The sequence below is a fragment of the Uloborus diversus genome, chromosome 10, assembly GCF_026930045.1.
Source record: "Uloborus diversus isolate 005 chromosome 10, Udiv.v.3.1, whole genome shotgun sequence".
NCBI classification, from domain to species: Eukaryota; Metazoa; Arthropoda; class Arachnida; order Araneae; family Uloboridae; genus Uloborus; species Uloborus diversus.
In genome coordinates this window covers 106,228,662-106,248,510 of record NC_072740.1, presented here as the reverse complement: position 1 = coordinate 106,248,510, position 19,849 = coordinate 106,228,662, and the positions used below count along the sequence as shown (strand labels likewise).

The 19,849-nt window shown below is 32.8% G+C and overlaps 1 protein-coding gene across 2 annotated transcripts in view; it reads left to right on the top strand.

Moving 5' to 3' along the window:
* LOC129231760 (dermonecrotic toxin StSicTox-betaIB1i-like) overlaps window positions 1–19,849 on the top strand; it is a 177,288-nt gene that overhangs the window by 82,014 nt on the left and 75,425 nt on the right. Inside the window, exon 2 of one of the 2 annotated variants that reach the window (XM_054866128.1) lies at window positions 4,681–4,830. The exons of the other annotated variant lie outside the window; for it this stretch is intronic. The gene's annotated coding sequence lies outside the window, so the exon portion shown is untranslated. The remainder of the gene's footprint in view (window positions 1–4,680; window positions 4,831–19,849) is intronic. 2 annotated transcript variants of the gene reach the window in all.

Below are 19,849 nucleotides of genomic sequence, written 5' to 3'. Positions count from 1 at the left end.
ATAAATCTTTTAAGAAATTGTTGAACGCTTGATAGCTAATATGTTATATTAACATTACATTACTGACAGTCAATTACCCTGCTTTTATTTATTAGTTTTTAAATTATCCTAAATGCATATGGGGACATTACTTATACCATTAAATTCAGCGACAAAATAAAATAATATCTGCGAAAAATTCGCCTACATGATGTATATTCTGCGAAATATATTACAAAATACTTACTGGTTAATTTTAAAATGGCAATAAGTTACCCCGTTAAATTACCCACATAAGGTGAATCTTGGGCCGTGGTAGGCCTGATCGGTAGGGCATTGGACTCGGGGCCGGAGGGGCTCGGGTTCGATCCCCGCTGGTCGAAGACCCACTGTCGTCATTAAAGGGGACTGGGCGACGTTAAATATGCTCGTGGTCTCAATGTCCTCCAAGTGAAACGATACCTCTGGGGGTGCTAGTACCAGGTAGCTATTAGCTCTTGGACTAGTTCTAAATTCTCATTAACTGTTCGATCCGGTGATGGTGCTGCCATCTATCGGTATATAAAATAATGGAGGCAAGGCACTAGTATGCAGACCTCGACATAAATACAGTTGTAGTCAGTTGTGACTCTTGAATAGAAATAGAAAAGGTGAATCTTTTTTTTTTATTGCTAAACAACCATACTTCGTATACTTGCAACGAAATATTGAACAAAATCAAGACTAAAACTAAGGATTCGACAAAAAAAAAAGTAACCCTACATACCACTAAGCGAAGGAATTTGGAATAGGAGATCGTGATCGTACTCTGTAAAAACAATTTAGAAACATACCAGGAAAATTACAGGCAGCTGAAGTGCACAATTTCCGCCGTTAACATACCTTGCAGTAAACAGGAACATTCTCAGCTGAAAATCAGTAACCTTCCTGAAATCGTTCTGCAACCATTATGAAGAATGAGGAAGTATATCCGGCTAAAGTCAGTCATGTTTCTGGAACATTTCACCAAAAAGAAATTAGGTTGGGTTAATGTACTTGTTAAGAACTAAGGCTCCTATATAAGGGGAGCTGACTTATCCGACATTTTGGTTCCAAAATTGTTGGGCGAAAAAAATAGTATTTGTACAAAAGCCTCATTGCAGAAAACTGGTGTCCAAGCTTTCGATGTGTTCCCTGATGTATGCTTGATTATTTGATTCTGTAGATGAAGGCTATTTAATTAATACAAATTAAAAACAAATAAGGTGTGAAAATGAAGTTTATTACAGTAAACATTTTCCGATCCTTTTTTGCTGAATTTTTGAACTAAGTTATATTTCTAGATTCACCTTAAGTGACGTTTTACTCAACTCAATATCAATTGTTTTACGACATATCAACCAGCGAATATTATAACGTATTTATAAACACTAGAAACGAGGTTGGATCCAATTTTGTCTTGGAACCAAAATGTCGGATAAGTCAGCCTGGCCTATTCAAGGGGCTCTGTTAAGAACCATCTTGATTTTCCAGGAAAGCTCCAGAAGCATTATTGAAACCATAGCGAAGACAGACTTACAAGTAAACACCAAGGACCATACTCGTCTGCTGCTTGCGCAACGCCATGGAATCCAGACATTTACGCACTCATGTTGATGAGTTGGTTAATCTGGTCGTACAGCAGTCGTTCGGAAGCATATAAACTTAATAACTACGCTCACTTAATCATTAAACTGGTAGCTAAAAATATTTTTCACAACCACGAGAAATCTGCATTCATACAACTTGTAGCAATTCAGGACATTTTTTGTCTATGATACTTGATTTTCAGTGGAAATTGATGAAAGAGTGCGAAATCCCGAAACGTTCCACGGAAGTAATCTTTGACGCTAAAGAATGTTTTTACAGTGTATACTAAGAAAATTTGAAAACGTCAGGGGTTATTACCGAGCAATGTTTTGGGATTCCAAGGGTTACCACAAGTATGTTTTGTGAGTAAGTTTTATGAATGCAGATTCCTCAGTGTTGAGAAAAGCGTTTTTAGCTACATGTCTGAAAGCATATTTAGCTTCTTTATTAATTGTTTCACATTTACGCAGTAAGAGCCTTCAAGATTGACTGAACGTAAAGCAAGGGCAAAGGAAGTCTCTGGATAGGAAGCTTTGCCGTTCAGTTAACTCTTCGGTGTTTTTTTTTTTTTTTTTTTGAGCAATCATGATTGCTTATTTTTCTCACTTGACTTTTTTGATGTGCTATCATTTTATTTTCCCGCCAGCACCCTCTGCAGCGTCACCGTCGACCGGCTTCTCACGATGCTGCTCCTAAAGCGAAAACCGTCTCCAGGTTGCGTTCATATTCTATGCACACGCGCATAGATACACAACTACACACACGCGCGCACACACAAATGCATACACCTACACACACATATATAAACACATACACAATCACAAACACACACTCAAACTCATACATACACACGCGCATACATACAGACACCTACACATACACACACAACTACCCACACACTCATGCCTACACACAACTACCCACACACTCATCACACTCATGCCTGCACACAGACACAAACACATATGCCTACACACATACACATTCCCCACCACACACAAACACTCATACACACAACTACCCACACACTCATACCTGCACACAGACACAAACACACATGCCTACACACACATACAATACCCCCCTACACACAAACACATACACCCCACACACACATAAACACACATGCCTACATAGACACACACTCACACACTCGTGATTGCGAAAAACATAATTTGAATTCAAGAGGTCAAAATTCAAATTATTTTTTTTTCTTTTTTTCTTTTCTTTTTACATTTCTGCTTCAATTTCTGCCAAGGAGATTTTCCGGTAAATCAGGACGATCCCAAGCTATATTTATAAAAGTATCTAATTTTTTTCAGAACGTTTTCTTCTAGAAACCTTTCGAAGGTTTGTGCATTCCTCAGAAAGATTCTCATGTTAATTTCTGGAATGTTACTGACTTTACTGTTTGGGGGCATTTTTTTTTTGGCACATTTGCTGTCGATTGTTTTTCCAGGAATTTATTTATATCATGTACTTTATTCAATGCTGAGTAAGGTTTTGAAATAAAAAGAGCACCTATTTTCACGGATCCTGTTTTTTATAAAGTACAGTTTTAACTGGGTTTTAAAAATAAATTAAACGAATAAGTTTGAGAAAAAATGATGATTTGATGCAATATTGAACCTTTTTTTATTGGTCCTTGATGTACTTCAGATGCAAGATTATCCATTAATATAATATGTGCTCAAAGATACAGGTCTGAGATGCATGTGTTTAACAGGTGTCAATAGTTATTTGGTTATCAATAATTTAGAATTGGTACTTATATTTTAAAATAAAACTGTCGGTTAATTTAAAGTAAAATTGCAATCGAAATTTCAAGGAAAAAACCTCATAGTGGGTAAAGATGGACAGGAGTTCGATTTCCTTTTATGACGGCTTTCTCGTAACTATGTAATACAGAGTGTCCTGAAAAAGACTGAATGTTTTTAAAAAATTATAGCAGGGAAGCGGTAAATGATAAAAAAAAATAATTCGTGCAGAAAATTCATGTGGTGGGCAGTAAATATTTTCCCCCTGAGTTTCAAATTTTAGTTGAAACTTTTTGCAATAGATGGCGCTGTAGGTGGTAAGCCCGTAAATCAAAAATAAGATGCAAAATTACACCATAATTTTTAGAAGAAAAAAAAGAACAAAAGAACAAAACAATATTTTCAAACAATCGTCTGCTTTGTTCCCATGTCGCAATCGGAGGAAAAATCGGTGAATTTAAATTCCTCTTTTTTGACTTACCGGCCTGCTATGTGCAGCGTCATCTATTGAAACATTTTTGAACTAAAATTTGGAACTCTGAGGGAAGAAATTTAGCGCCCACCACATAAATTTTCTGCAAGAATTTCTTTTTTATCATTAACCGTTCTCCTGTTATCAATTTTTGAGAACAGTCAGTCTTTTTCAGAACACCCTATACCTCACTTTATATTTATTTATTCATAACGTACGATTTATTTTATTTCATACACTTGAATAATTGTTCATGTTTATTTTTTAAAAAGTTATTCGGTTAAAAACTTAATATTATAATGTATGTAATCAGTTAAATGTAGGGAATTTACGGACAAGTGAAATAGTTAAGGTGTCTAACATTTTTCGAAATAAGCAAACTGGAAATTTGTTTAGAAAATAGCAGTATAGAAAAAAAAATTCATTTCATTTGATAATACAACTTGCAATGAAATAATACTTTTCAGTTGTGGAAGAAAATTTTTACTTTCCATTAAAAGTGGAAAATTATCACTTTTCCCAACTACCAAAAATATTGACTGATAAATTGTTCATGTTGAAAATATTGTGCATATCTAATTCAAAATGTATTTTCTGTTAGTTAACTTTTATATTAGTTTGATTCTGCGTTTGCTGTACCACTTTCTGGAACTATTATTATATTACTGTGACGTAATAGTAAATGCACAATGCACACTATTAAAAGTATCGAATTATTTGTATTATAACATTTTGTCAGATACATGGCAAATGAGTCATAATTAAAATTATTAAATGATTAAATCGGTATCAGTAAGAATATCTTGCAGTTTTCTGTGATTGTTATTTCTAAATGTTTATTTAGTTTTGAATTATCTTTGTTAGGGAGAATGAAGATATCCTTTTGGCTCTAAACCCTTCCCCTTGAATCAAAGTTCAAAGATAAAATGATTAGAATTAATGAACTTCCGATGGATTTGGAAGAAAATCGATTTACTTAATCGATAATGTGAAGGGACGGATGTAAAAACACTTGTAAGTATTGATTTTTATCTCTTTAGCTACAAAAGAATGATATTTTTTATTAAGTGCTTTAAGCGCACGATTAGTTTTGATGTTTTTTTTATATACTTAGTAAAATTATTCTAGTTAATAACAAGAATTCATACTACTGTAGTAGTTGAACAATAATCTATATTTTAGTAATAAAATTAAAACTGTGATAAACAAGTAAAAATATCTATCGGTGTTGAGAACATTATATACTTAAAAAAAACTGGTTTCATTCAAAACTTTAAGCCTGAATAAAAGAATGAAAACCATCCAGAATCGAAGATTAAATAGGAATGTGTGTATGTATTTTTTTTTTTTTGGAATTGTGTCTCAGATTTTAATTTACAAATCAACTGCCTTTTGACAACTTTGTTGCTTATATGCTATTATTGTTTAAATTTTTAATAAAAGTAGAAACTTTTTATTATCCAAACCCTAAACATGCAACGCTGAAAGTATTAAAATAGTCAAATATTGCTGAATGATTTGTATAATGGCGTTTGAAGTAAACAATAGGTACCCTTTTTTAGTTGAAAATTTGAAAATCATACGTAATCTTACAAACATCAAAGCATGTCTAATAGTTTATGGAAAGTCAGCGAATTTTTAAAAATTTGTTTTTCTCTTGAACTTGAGCCAGTTTTACTGTGTGTAACTTCAATATTAAATCAGAAAATAAAATAGTTTTTTACACAATACTTTTTTTATGTCTTCGTTCTGCATACGTGTTATTCCATGTCAAATTATCCAAAGTTTTTTCCCTCACCTTTTTGTATTTCTTTGAAATTTGGCTCATCAATTGTACCCTTTGAGTTAATCAAAAGTCCAAATTTTTAGATTTTTATCTCTATTATTTTTTAATTTATTAGACTTTGATTTTTCGAAAAACCCTCTATTTTTTCATGTATGCTTGAACATAAAATGAACGATAACTCAGCACCAAACATAGATAGAAAGGTTTGGTAAAAAGCATTTTAAAGTACATTAGTTACTGTTTAATAGATTATGCAACATGACTAATTTCAGAAAAAATTTCATTTTAAAAAATGAAAATTAAAGTTTAAATTTAAATTTCTCAGAAAACGTATAATGAATTTCTTTTTTAAAAAAATTTCAAAAATTTGTGTGTATTTTATCTTTATTTGTGCAAAGTTTCAAGTTGGGATTTGAATAAGATCATATTTTTGTGAATTTTTAAATAAATTTTGACTTATGAAATAATGACATTTTTCGGATTCTAACTAGACAAATGTATGGTTCTCTTACTGGGGATGGTCTAGTAAGTAGTAATTGATCATGACTATGCTTGGAATGAGCTGACATGAATTCGTAGATTGGTACCCCCCCCCCCCCTTCCACCACACAACCACTTTTTATCTTTTTTTTTTTCAAAACTGTATTCAGAAAAAAAAGAAAGGAAAAATCTGGCACGTAATCATAATAAACTGGGACGCACGCTGCTAAACATCAGTAGTGACTAATGCTCATAAATGGGGGGGGTCATAAAAACTAAAAGTCAGAAAAACTTTAACAGACGGGGAGCGGGGGGGGGGGCAATCTGGAATGAAGCTTAACAACATGGAAGGTCATGCTTGAACTAGCAAAATTTGTTTGATCTATAACTGCTTTTAATATATGTAAAAATAGATCTCGTTGCATTACTCTCATTTACAACTGATATTAAAAAGAAAACTAACATAAAAGATAAGAAAAAAACAGCTGCACTCCAAATGTTGTAGAAAGACAGTTTTTTTGCGGACAGACATATGATCTGATACTTAGATTAATTTTTGTTTAATGTGAAAAGAATGGAAAAACACTGAAACAACATGGGGGGAAACACTACTACTTTGCAGTGATCTTGAGGTAAACTATTTCTTTCCTCCCTCCAAAATTGAAGGTTGGTGCAGGAGTAGGGGATGAATGAATCATACCTTTCCTTATAAGATAGTGAATTAATCAAGTACACTTTGTGAAGTTCGGATCGAAAAAGAAACACATTTTCTGAAAAAAAAAAAAGCATCAGGTGAGGCGTGATGCTAGTAGAGTGTTAATCGTATGTTTGGGTGGGGCGGGAGGGGGGAGTGAATGTACTTCGTCTTGCTTTAAAGAAGAACATTTATCAACTTTTAATACGCTTTCTATTCATTTTGTTTTACTTTATTTGTCTATTTATTTTTTTACATTTTGAAAACAGTTTTGAAAAAATAAATAAATAAAAAAAAAGAATTGGTGGTGCGGTGGGGGGGGGGATGTATCTTGCTTTAAAGAAGAAAATTTACCAACTTTTAATAAGTTTACTATTCATTTTTTTAATTTGTTTTTTTATTATTATTTTTATTTATTTTTTAACTTTTTTATTTTTTTTTTCATTTTAAAAACAGTTTTGAAAAAAAATTAAAGTGGTAGTGCGAGGGGAGCTTACCAATCTACAAATTCATGTCAACTCATTTAAAGCATAGTCATGATCAATTACTACTTACTAGACCATCCCCAGTAAGAAAACCCCATATTTAACTAGTTAGGATTCGAAAAATGTCATTATTTCATAAGTCAAAGTTTATTTAAAAACTCATAAAAATATGATTCCTATGAGATCCCAACTTGACATTTTGCACAAATAAAGACAAAATGCACACAAATTTTTGAGAATTTTTTAAAAAAAAATTCATTACACGTTTTCTGAGAAATTTAAACTCAAAATTTAAATTTCATTTTTTAAAAATGAATTTTTTTTGAAGTTAGTCATGTTGTTTATCCTATTAAACAGCAACTAATGTATTTTAAAATGTTTTTTACCAAATCTTTCTACCTATATTTGGTGCTGAGTTATCTTCCATTTTATGTTCAAACATCTATGAAAAAAAGAGGATTTTTGGAAAAATCAAAGTCTCATAAATAAAAATATAAAAAAGAGAAAAATCTAAAAATTTCGGATTTTCATGACCTCAAAGAGTGCAACCGATGAGCCGAATTTCAAAGAAATACAAAAAGGTGAGAAAATTTTTTTTCCAAATTTTGATCACACTTGACATGGAATGACCCATATACAAGTAGCATTTATAGGAAGCAGTAAAGAAATACATTTCCTGGCTTATTTGCTTCAGATTACATTACATACGCAAAGCAAGTGTATTGCTCCCAAATTATGTTTTCTTCTTGAAACTATTGACCAATTGACAACCAATTGATTTTGTGTAAGTAGTTAAGTATCTTTGACTTTTTCAACTACGAACTTTGTAAATTGCCAAAACATATTAAAAAAAAAAATATTGGCATGTTTTCACTCCCTTTTCAAACTATCTGATGCAATTATTTATTTATTTTTTTAAGTATGTACAGTTGAAATATCAACGAATGTTGACGCTGATTTATCAAAATTTGTTATGCACCTGGCGTGTATGCTACTCTGCAAAATATAATGTGTTTCACGATGTCCCTGTTTAAAGAAAAATATTCAGATTATTATTTACTTAAATTTTACTTCTGCAATATTGGTTGGGTAGCGGTACTTGAATTAACAATTGAATAACTTACTCAAATATTTAGGACATGTGAACAAAAATTAGAACAATAAATATAAAGTTAATATATTTTTTAGGTTTACTTGAGCGTACAATTTAATTAAGCTTTACGTTTTATTTTCTGTACGACAGTTTTTATCAAAAAGACAATCTATTAGAGTATTGGAGATAAATGACGAAAAAACATGAAGCTGGAAAATATAAAGATAAATGTTTTTTTTTCAGACTTATTAGATTTCAAGATATAAGCTTAACTTTATGTTTTTACAATTATGCGTTTTGTAATAGTTCTGTTGCACATTTCAATTACTTATAGCACTTGAAGATAATAAACAAAAATTTAAAGCTGTAAACTATGAAGAGGAATTTTGTATCAAATTAATCACGTAAAGACAAATGAATCAAACTACATCAGATTTGGCTCTTTTAACTCATCAAAATTTCATACCTGCAATCTTTTCGAGTGCTATATTTTCAGTCGATCGATACATTTCTTATATTTTTAGTTTGCTACGCTACTAAAAGAACTAAAACTGGAAACACTCAATATATAAGGGAGAGGAGCAATAATAAGGATATGAGGTTAAATGATAATCTAGACGTTTGTCTAAATGCCCCTCTTTTTTTTGGGGGGGGGGTGAATAAATAAACTCAATTATCTGAATATATTAACGTTTTTTATTTTCAGTTTAGTCATTTTCTCAATCTTGCAAACAATTTGCGTGAAAATTTTTTTTCAATTTTCTCTTCAAGACATAGTTATTGTTCTCTCCTAGCCTAGCACTCTCATTGGTTAACGAACACCTGATATTTCTAAAAATCGCTTTTAGTAATATCGTGATCTTTTTTATTGTTACACACACCCACATTTTTTACTTTTTTTACTTTTTTTCTTTTGCTAAGTAACCTTTAATCAGTTGCTTGTAGTAATTCATTTATTAGAGTGAACTCTGACTGGTGTAAACTATTTATATTCTGGCACAAAAGGATTATTTTTTAAAGTATTAAATACATTTGGCTCTCTGTTTAACGACTTTCATGGGACCACAAAAAATCTTCCTTAAGTAGAAAGCGTCCTTAAAAAGAATGCTTTTAACACTACAGTGGACCATTTGGGACCGTGAAAAGCCGTCGTTAAATAGAGAAAGTCGTTAAATAGAGCGTCGTTAAACAGAGAGCCAACTGTATTTTGAATGTTTTGGGACAGATTGTGGCATTAACATATACATCTTATCTATGTATGTTATGAACCAAGCTCGTATTGTAGCATCTTTTGTTCGATCTTATCAATGTAGTTTATTGACTCTCAACCTGTGAGACTTGGCATCTACGGTTTGGAGATAGCGATATATTCAAAAAGAATGCGCGGCATCAGCGAAATCAAAATTACACCGAACTAAAATATTAGTGACACCGGAAATTAATGTTATTTTTTTCAAGAAAATATTTTTTTTCTTTTAATCTGTGATGTAACCACACTAAAAAAACGAAACTTCACCGATTATTTCCGTGGAACGTTTCAGGATTGCACGTTTTCATATATGTCTCCACAAAATCAAGTATATCTGCAAAAAAGTTTAATGAATTGCACGAATGCAGACTTTTCAAAGTTGTGAAAAATGCTTTTAGCTACCGGTTTAAAGATTGACTGAGCGTGTTCAATGTGCATGTCAGATACGAAGACATTACAGTTTCTCCAGATTGACTATGCTCACAATGAGAGAGAAAGAGTGTCCGGAATAGCTGCAGCTTTGCGAGGTTAGAGTCAAGCTTGGTACTTACTAGCAATGGCTGCATTTAAGCCTTCCAAGGAAAGCACGAGTGCTCTCGTCGGTAACAATGAACTTACGTTTGCATTGAAGGTTCCAGAGGTATGACTGGGATCGGACCGAGAAGATTTCCAAATTCTTCAGAAATATTCAAAGTTAATTTCAGGAAGGTAACTGACTTCTAGTGGAAAACATTCCTGTGTTTTGAAAGATATCTTACAGGCAGAAACTGAATTCATTAGCAGCCCATTGTTTTTCAGGAACGCTTCTGAATTATTTTTACAGTGTACACTCGATATCAAGAGCCATTTGCCTCCTAGTATGAAAGTTTTAAATCCCCGATACATAAACATCAATTGATTTTTGGAGCAAAATATCTGAAAATGCATCTTGGATATGAATCAAACATTCAAGTTTTCGTCTCAGCGAAAGTGTTTTACGATCGGAAGAAAGGGAAATCAGATGTTGCAATTTGTGGCGAGAATATTGCCAGTATTAATAGCAAAAAAGGAATAATCCTGAAGTAATAAATAAAAACACTGCTTAGGACGAAACCCTTAAGAAATTAATGAGATTTGGTTAGCTGCTTCTCCCACCATACTCACCTGACATTGCACCATCTTATTTCCATTTATTCCAATATACATGTGACAAAAAATTAGAAAATTTGTGCACTGCATCTCCTGATTTTTTTTGCTCAAAAGCCGAATACTTTCTATCTATCTGGGATTGGAAATCTGTGCACTGTGCCACAAAAAGTTGTTGGTAACGAAGATAATTACAAAATTGATTAAAAATAAAACCTTTAAAATTTTTTTTTTTTTTTTTTTTTTGAAGAAACGACATTACTTTCCGGTCCTCCTAATAATACATATTAATAAAAATTGAAAATTCATTTTTTAAGCAAAAATAAAATTCTTAGTTTTAATGCAAGGTTTTAGTTAAACGCCAAAATACTTACAATACATTATTAGTTATTTCGTGTTTTTATAAGAAAGGGTCGAGGAAATTTAAGATCATAAAATGGTTTACAAGTTCTAAAAGGTTGAGGGAAGCCAAACTAAGCATTGATCGCAGCTATGGTTTTAATATCATTCATATGCGTACTTTGATCTTGGTTATGCTTGCTGCGTCATATTTTTTAAGGTTCAGTTAGAAATCCCGATAATTTGAACTTGACAACTGACTAAAACATGATGGAAGAGCTATTTATTAAAATTGATAAAATAATAATTTTGGAAATGTGTGTGTGTGTGTGTCTAAGCATTGACACAATAAATAATACCTGCTGAAAACACCCACTGACGACAATCCATTTTATCGGAAGAAAGTTCCTGAATTTAACAGTAGAAAACGAATAAGTAAACAAACAGATACGGTAAACTAAAAATAAAAATGCTTCCGAAACACAGAGATAAACTCTATGCAAATATCTTTGTTATGATCTCGTATCGTTTTACGAGTGTTGTGTCAAACTACTGATAGAAGCACTTACGTTTGTTTGACACAAATAAACAAAGAGCTTTATGCCTCACATAATAATATCAGAAAAGCCGATGTATACCTAAAATGTTGTAAAAAAGATTTACAAATGATAAGCAAATTTTCATTTGCTTAACATCTTTTTGACATTCAAAAACTCAAACAGCTGTTTAAGCTTACGAGTGGAGTACTGATAGTAGATAACTAAATATTATTATCTATATATTTTGAGAAAATTGTTTTTATACATTTCTCCCTCATACACGAGCGCAAATTTATTATCATATCTACGTATCTTGTGAGAAAATGTTGTGTAAAAGAAACACATTAAAAAATTCCGAAGCATCGCTGATTATTTCCGTGGAGGGTTTCGGGATGTCACAGGTTTTCAGCAAATTGGAATGAAATAATGCATTTTTGTCAAACAATTTCTTGATTTGCTACAAGTTGCACCAATGCAGACTTCTCACGATCGTGGAAAAATTTTTAGCTACCAGTTTAAATATTGACTGAGCGTATTCATTATGATTCAATACTATCTATTAAGAATGAAGAAGATGATATGCAATGAAACGCATGTATGTACCTTCATGAAATTAAATGAATGACAAACGATGTTAATGCTATTCAAAAGTGATTGCTGTGATATTAACATGTGTCTATGTGTATATAAGTTTTACGTCTATCGTGAGTCTTTACGACGAAAAAATGTATATATTTTTTATTACTAATTTATTACTATTTTTATTATTTTTTATTACTTTTTATTCTATTACTATTTATTATTACACTTCAAATCACGTTGCTTACAATAAATTCGAAAAATGTACCTATTTGAGTAATGAACTCGAAGAATCAATTTTAATTTCCAAATAAAATTCAAATTAAAAACAAAAGCGAGTAGTTCATATAGAATACTTTCCTGTGAGCCAAAACTAAAATATGTCTCTCGATTATAAAAAAAAAGACTATTTTAGTTTAATATCAAAATCGCACCGAATTCAGTTTTTCAAACAGCTAGGCGTTATTTAGAATAAATTCTAATTAGAAAAGAATTTTCGACCTGGAACGTTTTTAATTCACTCACTTACTTTAAATATAGTAAAACCTGTCTACAACGATACTGTTGGGACCTAAAAAAATATTGTTATAGACAGGTTATCGTTATAGACAGTTTGATTATTCATGCAGACATTTTCCTGGGACCAAGGAAAATATCGTTATAGACAGGTTTATTGTTATAGTCAGTATTATTATACACAGGTTTCACTGTACGTCATCACACAAACGTATAAGAAGCAAATTACGAAAGAAAATCACAGCACAAGTTTCTCACATGAAAGATCTGAATCGAAAAATTTAGGAACTCTAAAAACAAATTACCGCATAAAGTAAAATTGATCAAAATAAATCATAAATATAGACCAGAAAACTTATTTGGTATCATCAATTTTTGCTGCTCCCTAAAATGCAGGGGAATTTAATGCTTACTGCAAAATATCAACTGAAGCATACGTTTTAAATTACAAAAGTTACAGAACAATAAGTCTCTTATTTCTCGAAACAATTGTTAAAATGTGATTTTTTTACAAGTGATGCATTTTTATTGTCCACTACTATATGTATATAAATACACATGCACTGCGATATCAGTTGCACAACGAGCTTTCGTTCTGTTTATGAGGGTTCCAATAAATACTTGGAATAGCAACGCTCATTCTTCCGAAAACGCGGCTTTTAGCTCATGAAGGGTATTAGAAGTGGGGTTACGCTCCGTAATAGCTCTTCCTAGACGGTCCCAAACATATTCAATAGATATGAGATTCGGTCCATTAGTGGAATATTCTCTTTCTCAACATCTTTGTGACCTTAACTTTGGATGTTGGGTGTAATTGGAAATTCCACCTCTATTTTGAAGCCAGGGCGTCAACCTCGAAATTTAAAAAACTTCAAATCAAAGTAATTTATAAGTGAAACTACTCGCTATTGGAGAATTGTGCATGAACTAGAACCACTTAAAAAGCCAGGACGACTTATTCGACATTTTGGTTCTATGACAAATTCTCACCCCTTACATAGTGCCCTTACTGTTTTCTAGATCAGGAAGGCAAAGCTCGAAATTTTAAAGATTCAAAATAGAGTGATATTTTAAAGTATAATTATGCCGTACTGGGAGCTGCGCAGGCTCCAAATTGATACTTTTGATTACATTCCTCACCCTTAACTTTTAGAGCGAGTGCGATGGAGTTGTTCTAAGTCACATCACATTCATTCCTGCCTCAGAGCAGTTTTAGTTATTTACTTAATTCAGGTTATAAATCATACTGGTATTTTTAATGATTGTTCAGAAATGAGTAGTAGGTAAAGCGAAAAAAATGAATTTCCAACTGCATTGAATCTCAATAGTAGTTGCCTTTTAGTTTGAAGGGATTGCCATTAATATTTCACCCTCCGAGGATCTTTGGGTTCCCAAAGGGCCTCAAAAAAGAACAAAAATGTAAAAAAAAAATCAACATCTTTAAAAACTTTTCCTTTTATAAAATGTAAATACTGCAAAATAGTGCAAGTAATGAAATTATTGCAAATTATAAGAGCAAAAAATTAATATTTTATTTTTTCTTATATGAAATGGAAAGGAAATAATTTTGAGTGCGCGTATGGACTTAAATATTAATTCTTGGAAACAGTACTCTCTCCTAAAGTTTTCAATAAAATAGTATTATTTTTTAAGGATCCCAAGAAGTCTTAGTTTCTTTCAATGCATGAAAATACTCCTTGACGTTTTATGTAATTATACTAAGGCAATTCTTGAGCTGGTAAAAAATGTTCAAAAATATTATCAAGTCATTACCAAATGATTTCCAATCTGAGATGTCACTTGAGCTTCGTTGTTTTCGTTTGTTTGTTATAATTTTACTTTCGTCGCATCTCATTTAAAACCAAAAATGGGGGAAGGGATACATCGTCATAATAAAAATTACAAAAGATTTATTCTGGCACTAAACTGGTTGTGGAGAGATTTACGAAATTTTAAAGCAAAAGCCGTTCTAAAACTTCCACTAAAATGTGAATTTGAATTGAAACTAGAACTGAAGAAAACCTTTCCCCCTTGAATTAAAACGATTATTACTCTTAGTCTATTTGAGATTAAAACTTCCCTTTAAATGATTGAATTCCATCTCGAGGAAAAATAAGGTTTCGTTTATAGAATTTTGAAAAATTCCCTTCTTACTTAGAAAAATCTGTTCTTTTGCACGATAATATTAATATGTAAATTAAAATTACAACATTTAACTAATTTTTCACCCCCACATGTTGGAAAAGTGTGTCCTAAACAAATGAGAATAAAAAGAAGCTAATTATTTAAACTTTTTCAAAGTTGTCTTTAAACCTTCCCAAACGCTTACAAATTGGGAATAATGTAAGAGTGAAGGCTTTCATGGCCGGTATCAATAATATTAAAAGATTCCGGGCTGTTGTGCCGTGGTTTCCAAAGAGTAGGAACACCAATCGTTTCGACTGCATCTTCGGCTATCTTCAGTAACAGCGCGGACGAAACTTCTTGGGAAGCGACTTCTTAGCAACTGATGCAAGTATCGAAATGTTGTCTGTATGTATGACGAAATCTAGTTCCCTCTTGATTCTGGTCCGAGATTGACTGATGAACGTTCGTCCTCGTTTCAGGTTGGATGGAGCGGGAGCTCTCTTCGTTGTGGTCGCGGATTGGCTGCTGGACATTTACCATTGTTTCTGTTTGGCTGAAGATTTCTGTCGAGATATTCCGTCTAAATAAAGAATGGGAAAGCTTGTTGATGAATATTCCTTCGTTATTCTTATTAAAATTAAAATACTTTCAAGGACTTCCCTCTATTACGCTAGATTAAACAGAGGAACAATCGAGATTTTCAAACATCCCAACAATTTTAACAAGAAGAAAGAAGGAATAAAAATCAACAACCTCCGGCAGTCTGTACTTGGATTATCCCGAGAGGAACCTTCTGGAAACAACGGCGAATGTCCAGCAGCCAATCTCCAACCAGAACGAAGTGGGCTCTTGGTCCAGTCAACCTGGAACGAGGACGGACATTCGTCAGCCAATCTCGAACCAGAACCAAGAGGGCACTGGCTCCTTCATCACAAAAACATACAACACTTCGATACTTGCCTCAGTTGCTAAGAAGTCGCTTCCCTGGAAGCTTTGTCCTCACTGCCACTGAAGATGACCACCGCAGATACGGTCGAAACGTTTACAATTACTACTCAAACCACGGCACAACAGCTCGAAATCATTTGATATTGATTTGCGAATATTTCAGAGAAATTGTTCCTGTAGTTCGTGAGCTTACCCCGGACACACATAATATAGATTTTCAAGATGTATTGAAGCATAAACATCCTGTAACCAGGCCCGACAAGAGCCCATGTCAGCCTAGTCGGAAGCTAGGTGCCCGGGCATGGGAGGGGAGGGAGGCAGCGACATTGACGCAATAGAAAAAAGAAAGAAAGAAGAGAAGGAAGGGAAAAAAACAAAAAGGGGGGGGAAGACTCCGAATAAGAAAAGACGTCAAGATTAAGTAAACTTTACTCTTCTAGTATTTACTGTTATGGCACTAAAAAAAAGAGTTAGTTGTTTTCTAGTCCGCAGTTTCTTTTTTTCTTTTCCTTTTTTTCTTCTCCCCCCCTTTTTTTTCTTCCTTTCCCTATTTTTTTCTTCCCCTTTTTTTCTTCTTTCCCCCTTTTCTTTTCTTTTTTTGGGGGGCGAGAGGGACCCGGCGACATAACTGACAAGGGGCCTGCCTTGGCTCTCTGAGACCCTGCCTGTAACTCTAAATGGTTTACTACGTATAAAGCTACTTTTCGATAACCAGGTCTATCCTAATATGGAGAAAACAAACATACATATTATAGCCTATATCACTCTGATGAAAATTTTCAAATATGCAGTGGTGGTAAAAAAAAATTGCATCACCCGCGCCGCAAAGGAGAGGAATATCATCCCGACTGCATTCAACATACAGTCAAGCATCTCGTATCCCAGATGATTTGGGGATGTATTTCTGATCAAGGAGTTGGTGGGCTTCACTTTGTGTTAGGAACAATAAACACTCAGGTGTGTATTGGCCTTTTGGAGGAGAAATTCCTTCCTACTATCCGGGATCACTTTACTTCATTTCCAAACGTCATTTTCCAGGATGATTCTGTTCCTTGCCATAGAGCAAAACTGGTAAGTACCAATTTTAAAACCTTTATCATGTCATTAGACTTAAATTGACATGGGGTAACGAATTTTTTTTTTCTCTAAACTCACACGCAGGTTCAGAAATGGAAAGATGAGCATGTGGTCAGCAGTTTGCCTTGGCCCGGAAACAGCCTCGATCTACGTAAACAACTATCGGATTTCTGCTGTTAAATGTTTATTTCATAAGTTTTGCAGAATTTCACATGCATTCATCGTTAATCGGTTGACCAAAACTTCTCACATATTCCCATTGTTGTGAAAATGCGAGGGAGATGCAATTTTTTTACCAGCACTGTATCCCGTGAGTTTGGAGATTGCTCTCCACATATAACCAAGCTCCTTCAAAATCCGATCTCTCTCTACAATATTTATAGATAAAGTAGGTTATCACTTTCAATGATACACATATCTATAAAAATATGCAAATAAGAGTTCAAACAGTATAACAATTTAACAGCTCGAGCAAAACTCATAATAAGCAAGTGCAACTTTTAACCACAGCGCTCACTCTACGAAGCGAGTGCGCGTGCGAGAGCGGAATCAAAAGACTTTTCAGTTCAGCAGTTGAAGTTCACTTTCAGTAATTTATTTGGCGTAAATTACAAATTCTACTGGTGGTTACGTGCGTGTTAAAAATTCCTTTGGAAGTTATACCTCGAAAAAAATGTAAAACCGATATTTAAATACTATCATACCGTGGGGGGGGGGGATGTGTTCACCATTTTGTTTGAAATTAGTCATTAGTTTTAGGTATGTACTGCAAAATCTTAAAAACAAAGTGGGTCAAAATGTTAGTAATATTTGTAAAAACTCTTGGTAAAAATGTTTTGAGGAAACATTTCAGAACACTTTATTTTTCAGCAGTGCTTTATGTAGCGGCTTTGTCGCTAGAACTTTAGCTAGCTTTTTAGGCCTAATGTCGGCAAGCCCGAATAGATTCGGGTTGGTCTATGCAGTGCAACACTGAGAGGGTATGGTTCAACTATTAAGAACAAAATCAATCACGAACATGTCTCGGTAGCTGTAAGTGACACCAAAACTGGAAATGGGTGCATTGATTCAATTATTGTTTTCAAAAAAGTAACTGAACTCAAGTGTTTGAAAGGGGTGTGAAATCTGCATTGGAAATGCCATAGTCTATCAATTTATGACGCTTAGTGCGAAGAAGACCATCAATTACAACAAATGCAGAGTTATGGATCACTTATCTATATTGAAAAGCTGGTCGTGCACTTAAGGGAACCGGGACGTTTTATACGTTCAAAAAATTGATTTTTCAATTTTAGCTGCATAAAATAAGGCACACTTCCCCAATTCCAAAAATGTATGTATTGTGTGAATATCAAATTCCGAAAGCTAATTAATTTACTATTTAAAATGTAAACAAAAAAGCCACGCCCCTTTTTAAGGGATGGTATCTGAATTGAATGTTGACACAAACTAATGTTTTCTTTCATCAAATATTTCATGGTTCAGTTACTTTTACTCTTTTTTTCTATTTACATAACGTAAACTTAGAAAATGCCTCGGCGCAAGCAGTTTGGGAAGCGTATCGCATGCTTGCCAGCATTGTAAAGGTCAACACGTTTTCCCTTTTTTTAGAAAACACATTTTTTTTAACTTTAGGTACGCTTACATAAACTTCATATCAATGTATGATTATGAAACTTTGTATTATAACATATACAAGCAATTTGCATGTGTTAAACGTATTTTTACTTTTGTTTAGGTACTATTGTATTTTTAGGAGGCTTTTTTAGCAAAATATATCGTACTTTTTCGGGATTTTATGAAATACTATATTTTAACATTTTTTCTGGTTTTTTAATTTGAAAGTAACTGAAAACTAATAGGCTCACTGTAATTTGTGACCTTTTGCCTGTATAGTATTGAAGTTTAGAGTGATTTAATTCAGAATTTTATTTGCTAAGCGTACCTATTTGAAGTCATAAATTTTCAAATTATCGTGCAACTATATATTTTCTATTTACTATTCAAAAATATATTCTTAAAGGAAAAAACTATTTTTACTGGTTTATGATGAGAAGATTACATTCTTTCTACACAAAATAGTTTTTAAGTCACACTTGATTTTAAAACGAATAAACACCTTGTGATCTGCAACTAAAAATTTGACTCCTTTTGTTGCCGAGAACGTCCCGGTTCCCTTAATGACTGCTATGCTTTCGGTTCAACGAATATTTAGTTTTCAAAGTCAGAATATATATCACCCCACTTACATGAGGGGCTTACATGCTTACTTATATGCCACTTACATGAGGCATATCTTGACTATAACCTTGGATATAACCTAATAGTGCCTCCTTGGGAGATCTTTGTTAACAGCTTGATAAAATATTAAGTAAAAGAGGTGATTTCGTCAAATTATATTATATATAATTAATTTCCTTTGATAAATTAAATTATGATTACATTATATCGTGCATAAGAACTTAGGTCAATTTATTCAAAAAATGTTTCTGCTTTGCGTTGGTTCGAAAAATCATAAACAATTAATTAAATGTTTCTTGACTTTAATCTTTGGTCTAAGGTAAAGGCTAAAATTTCAAAAATTACTAATTCAAAACCTACTACTATTTCAAAGTACCTGAGGTTGAAATTCTGGAGTTAGACTGATTCAGACAAGATTACTTTTCTTAAGCATATTTTGACAAAGTCCTTAACACTGAGAACGATATAATTTTTAACTGTCTTTATTTTCTTTAAAAGTGAAGCTAACTTTTTGATTTGCTCTTATTTTAATCTTGTACGGCAATCATTTTATTATTTTCTTATCATTCATTATTTTTACAACAAAGCCAGATATAAAACCAGGAAATTGAAGATATATATTTTTACTGAACCTATGAACTCTATTTTTACAAAAGTTTTTTTACAGAAAATGTCATTTCGTTTCCATTGTTCCCATAGGTGTGAATTTTTTATTAGAAAGTTATCAGATAAAATGCTTTGAGGAAGGAAGAGAG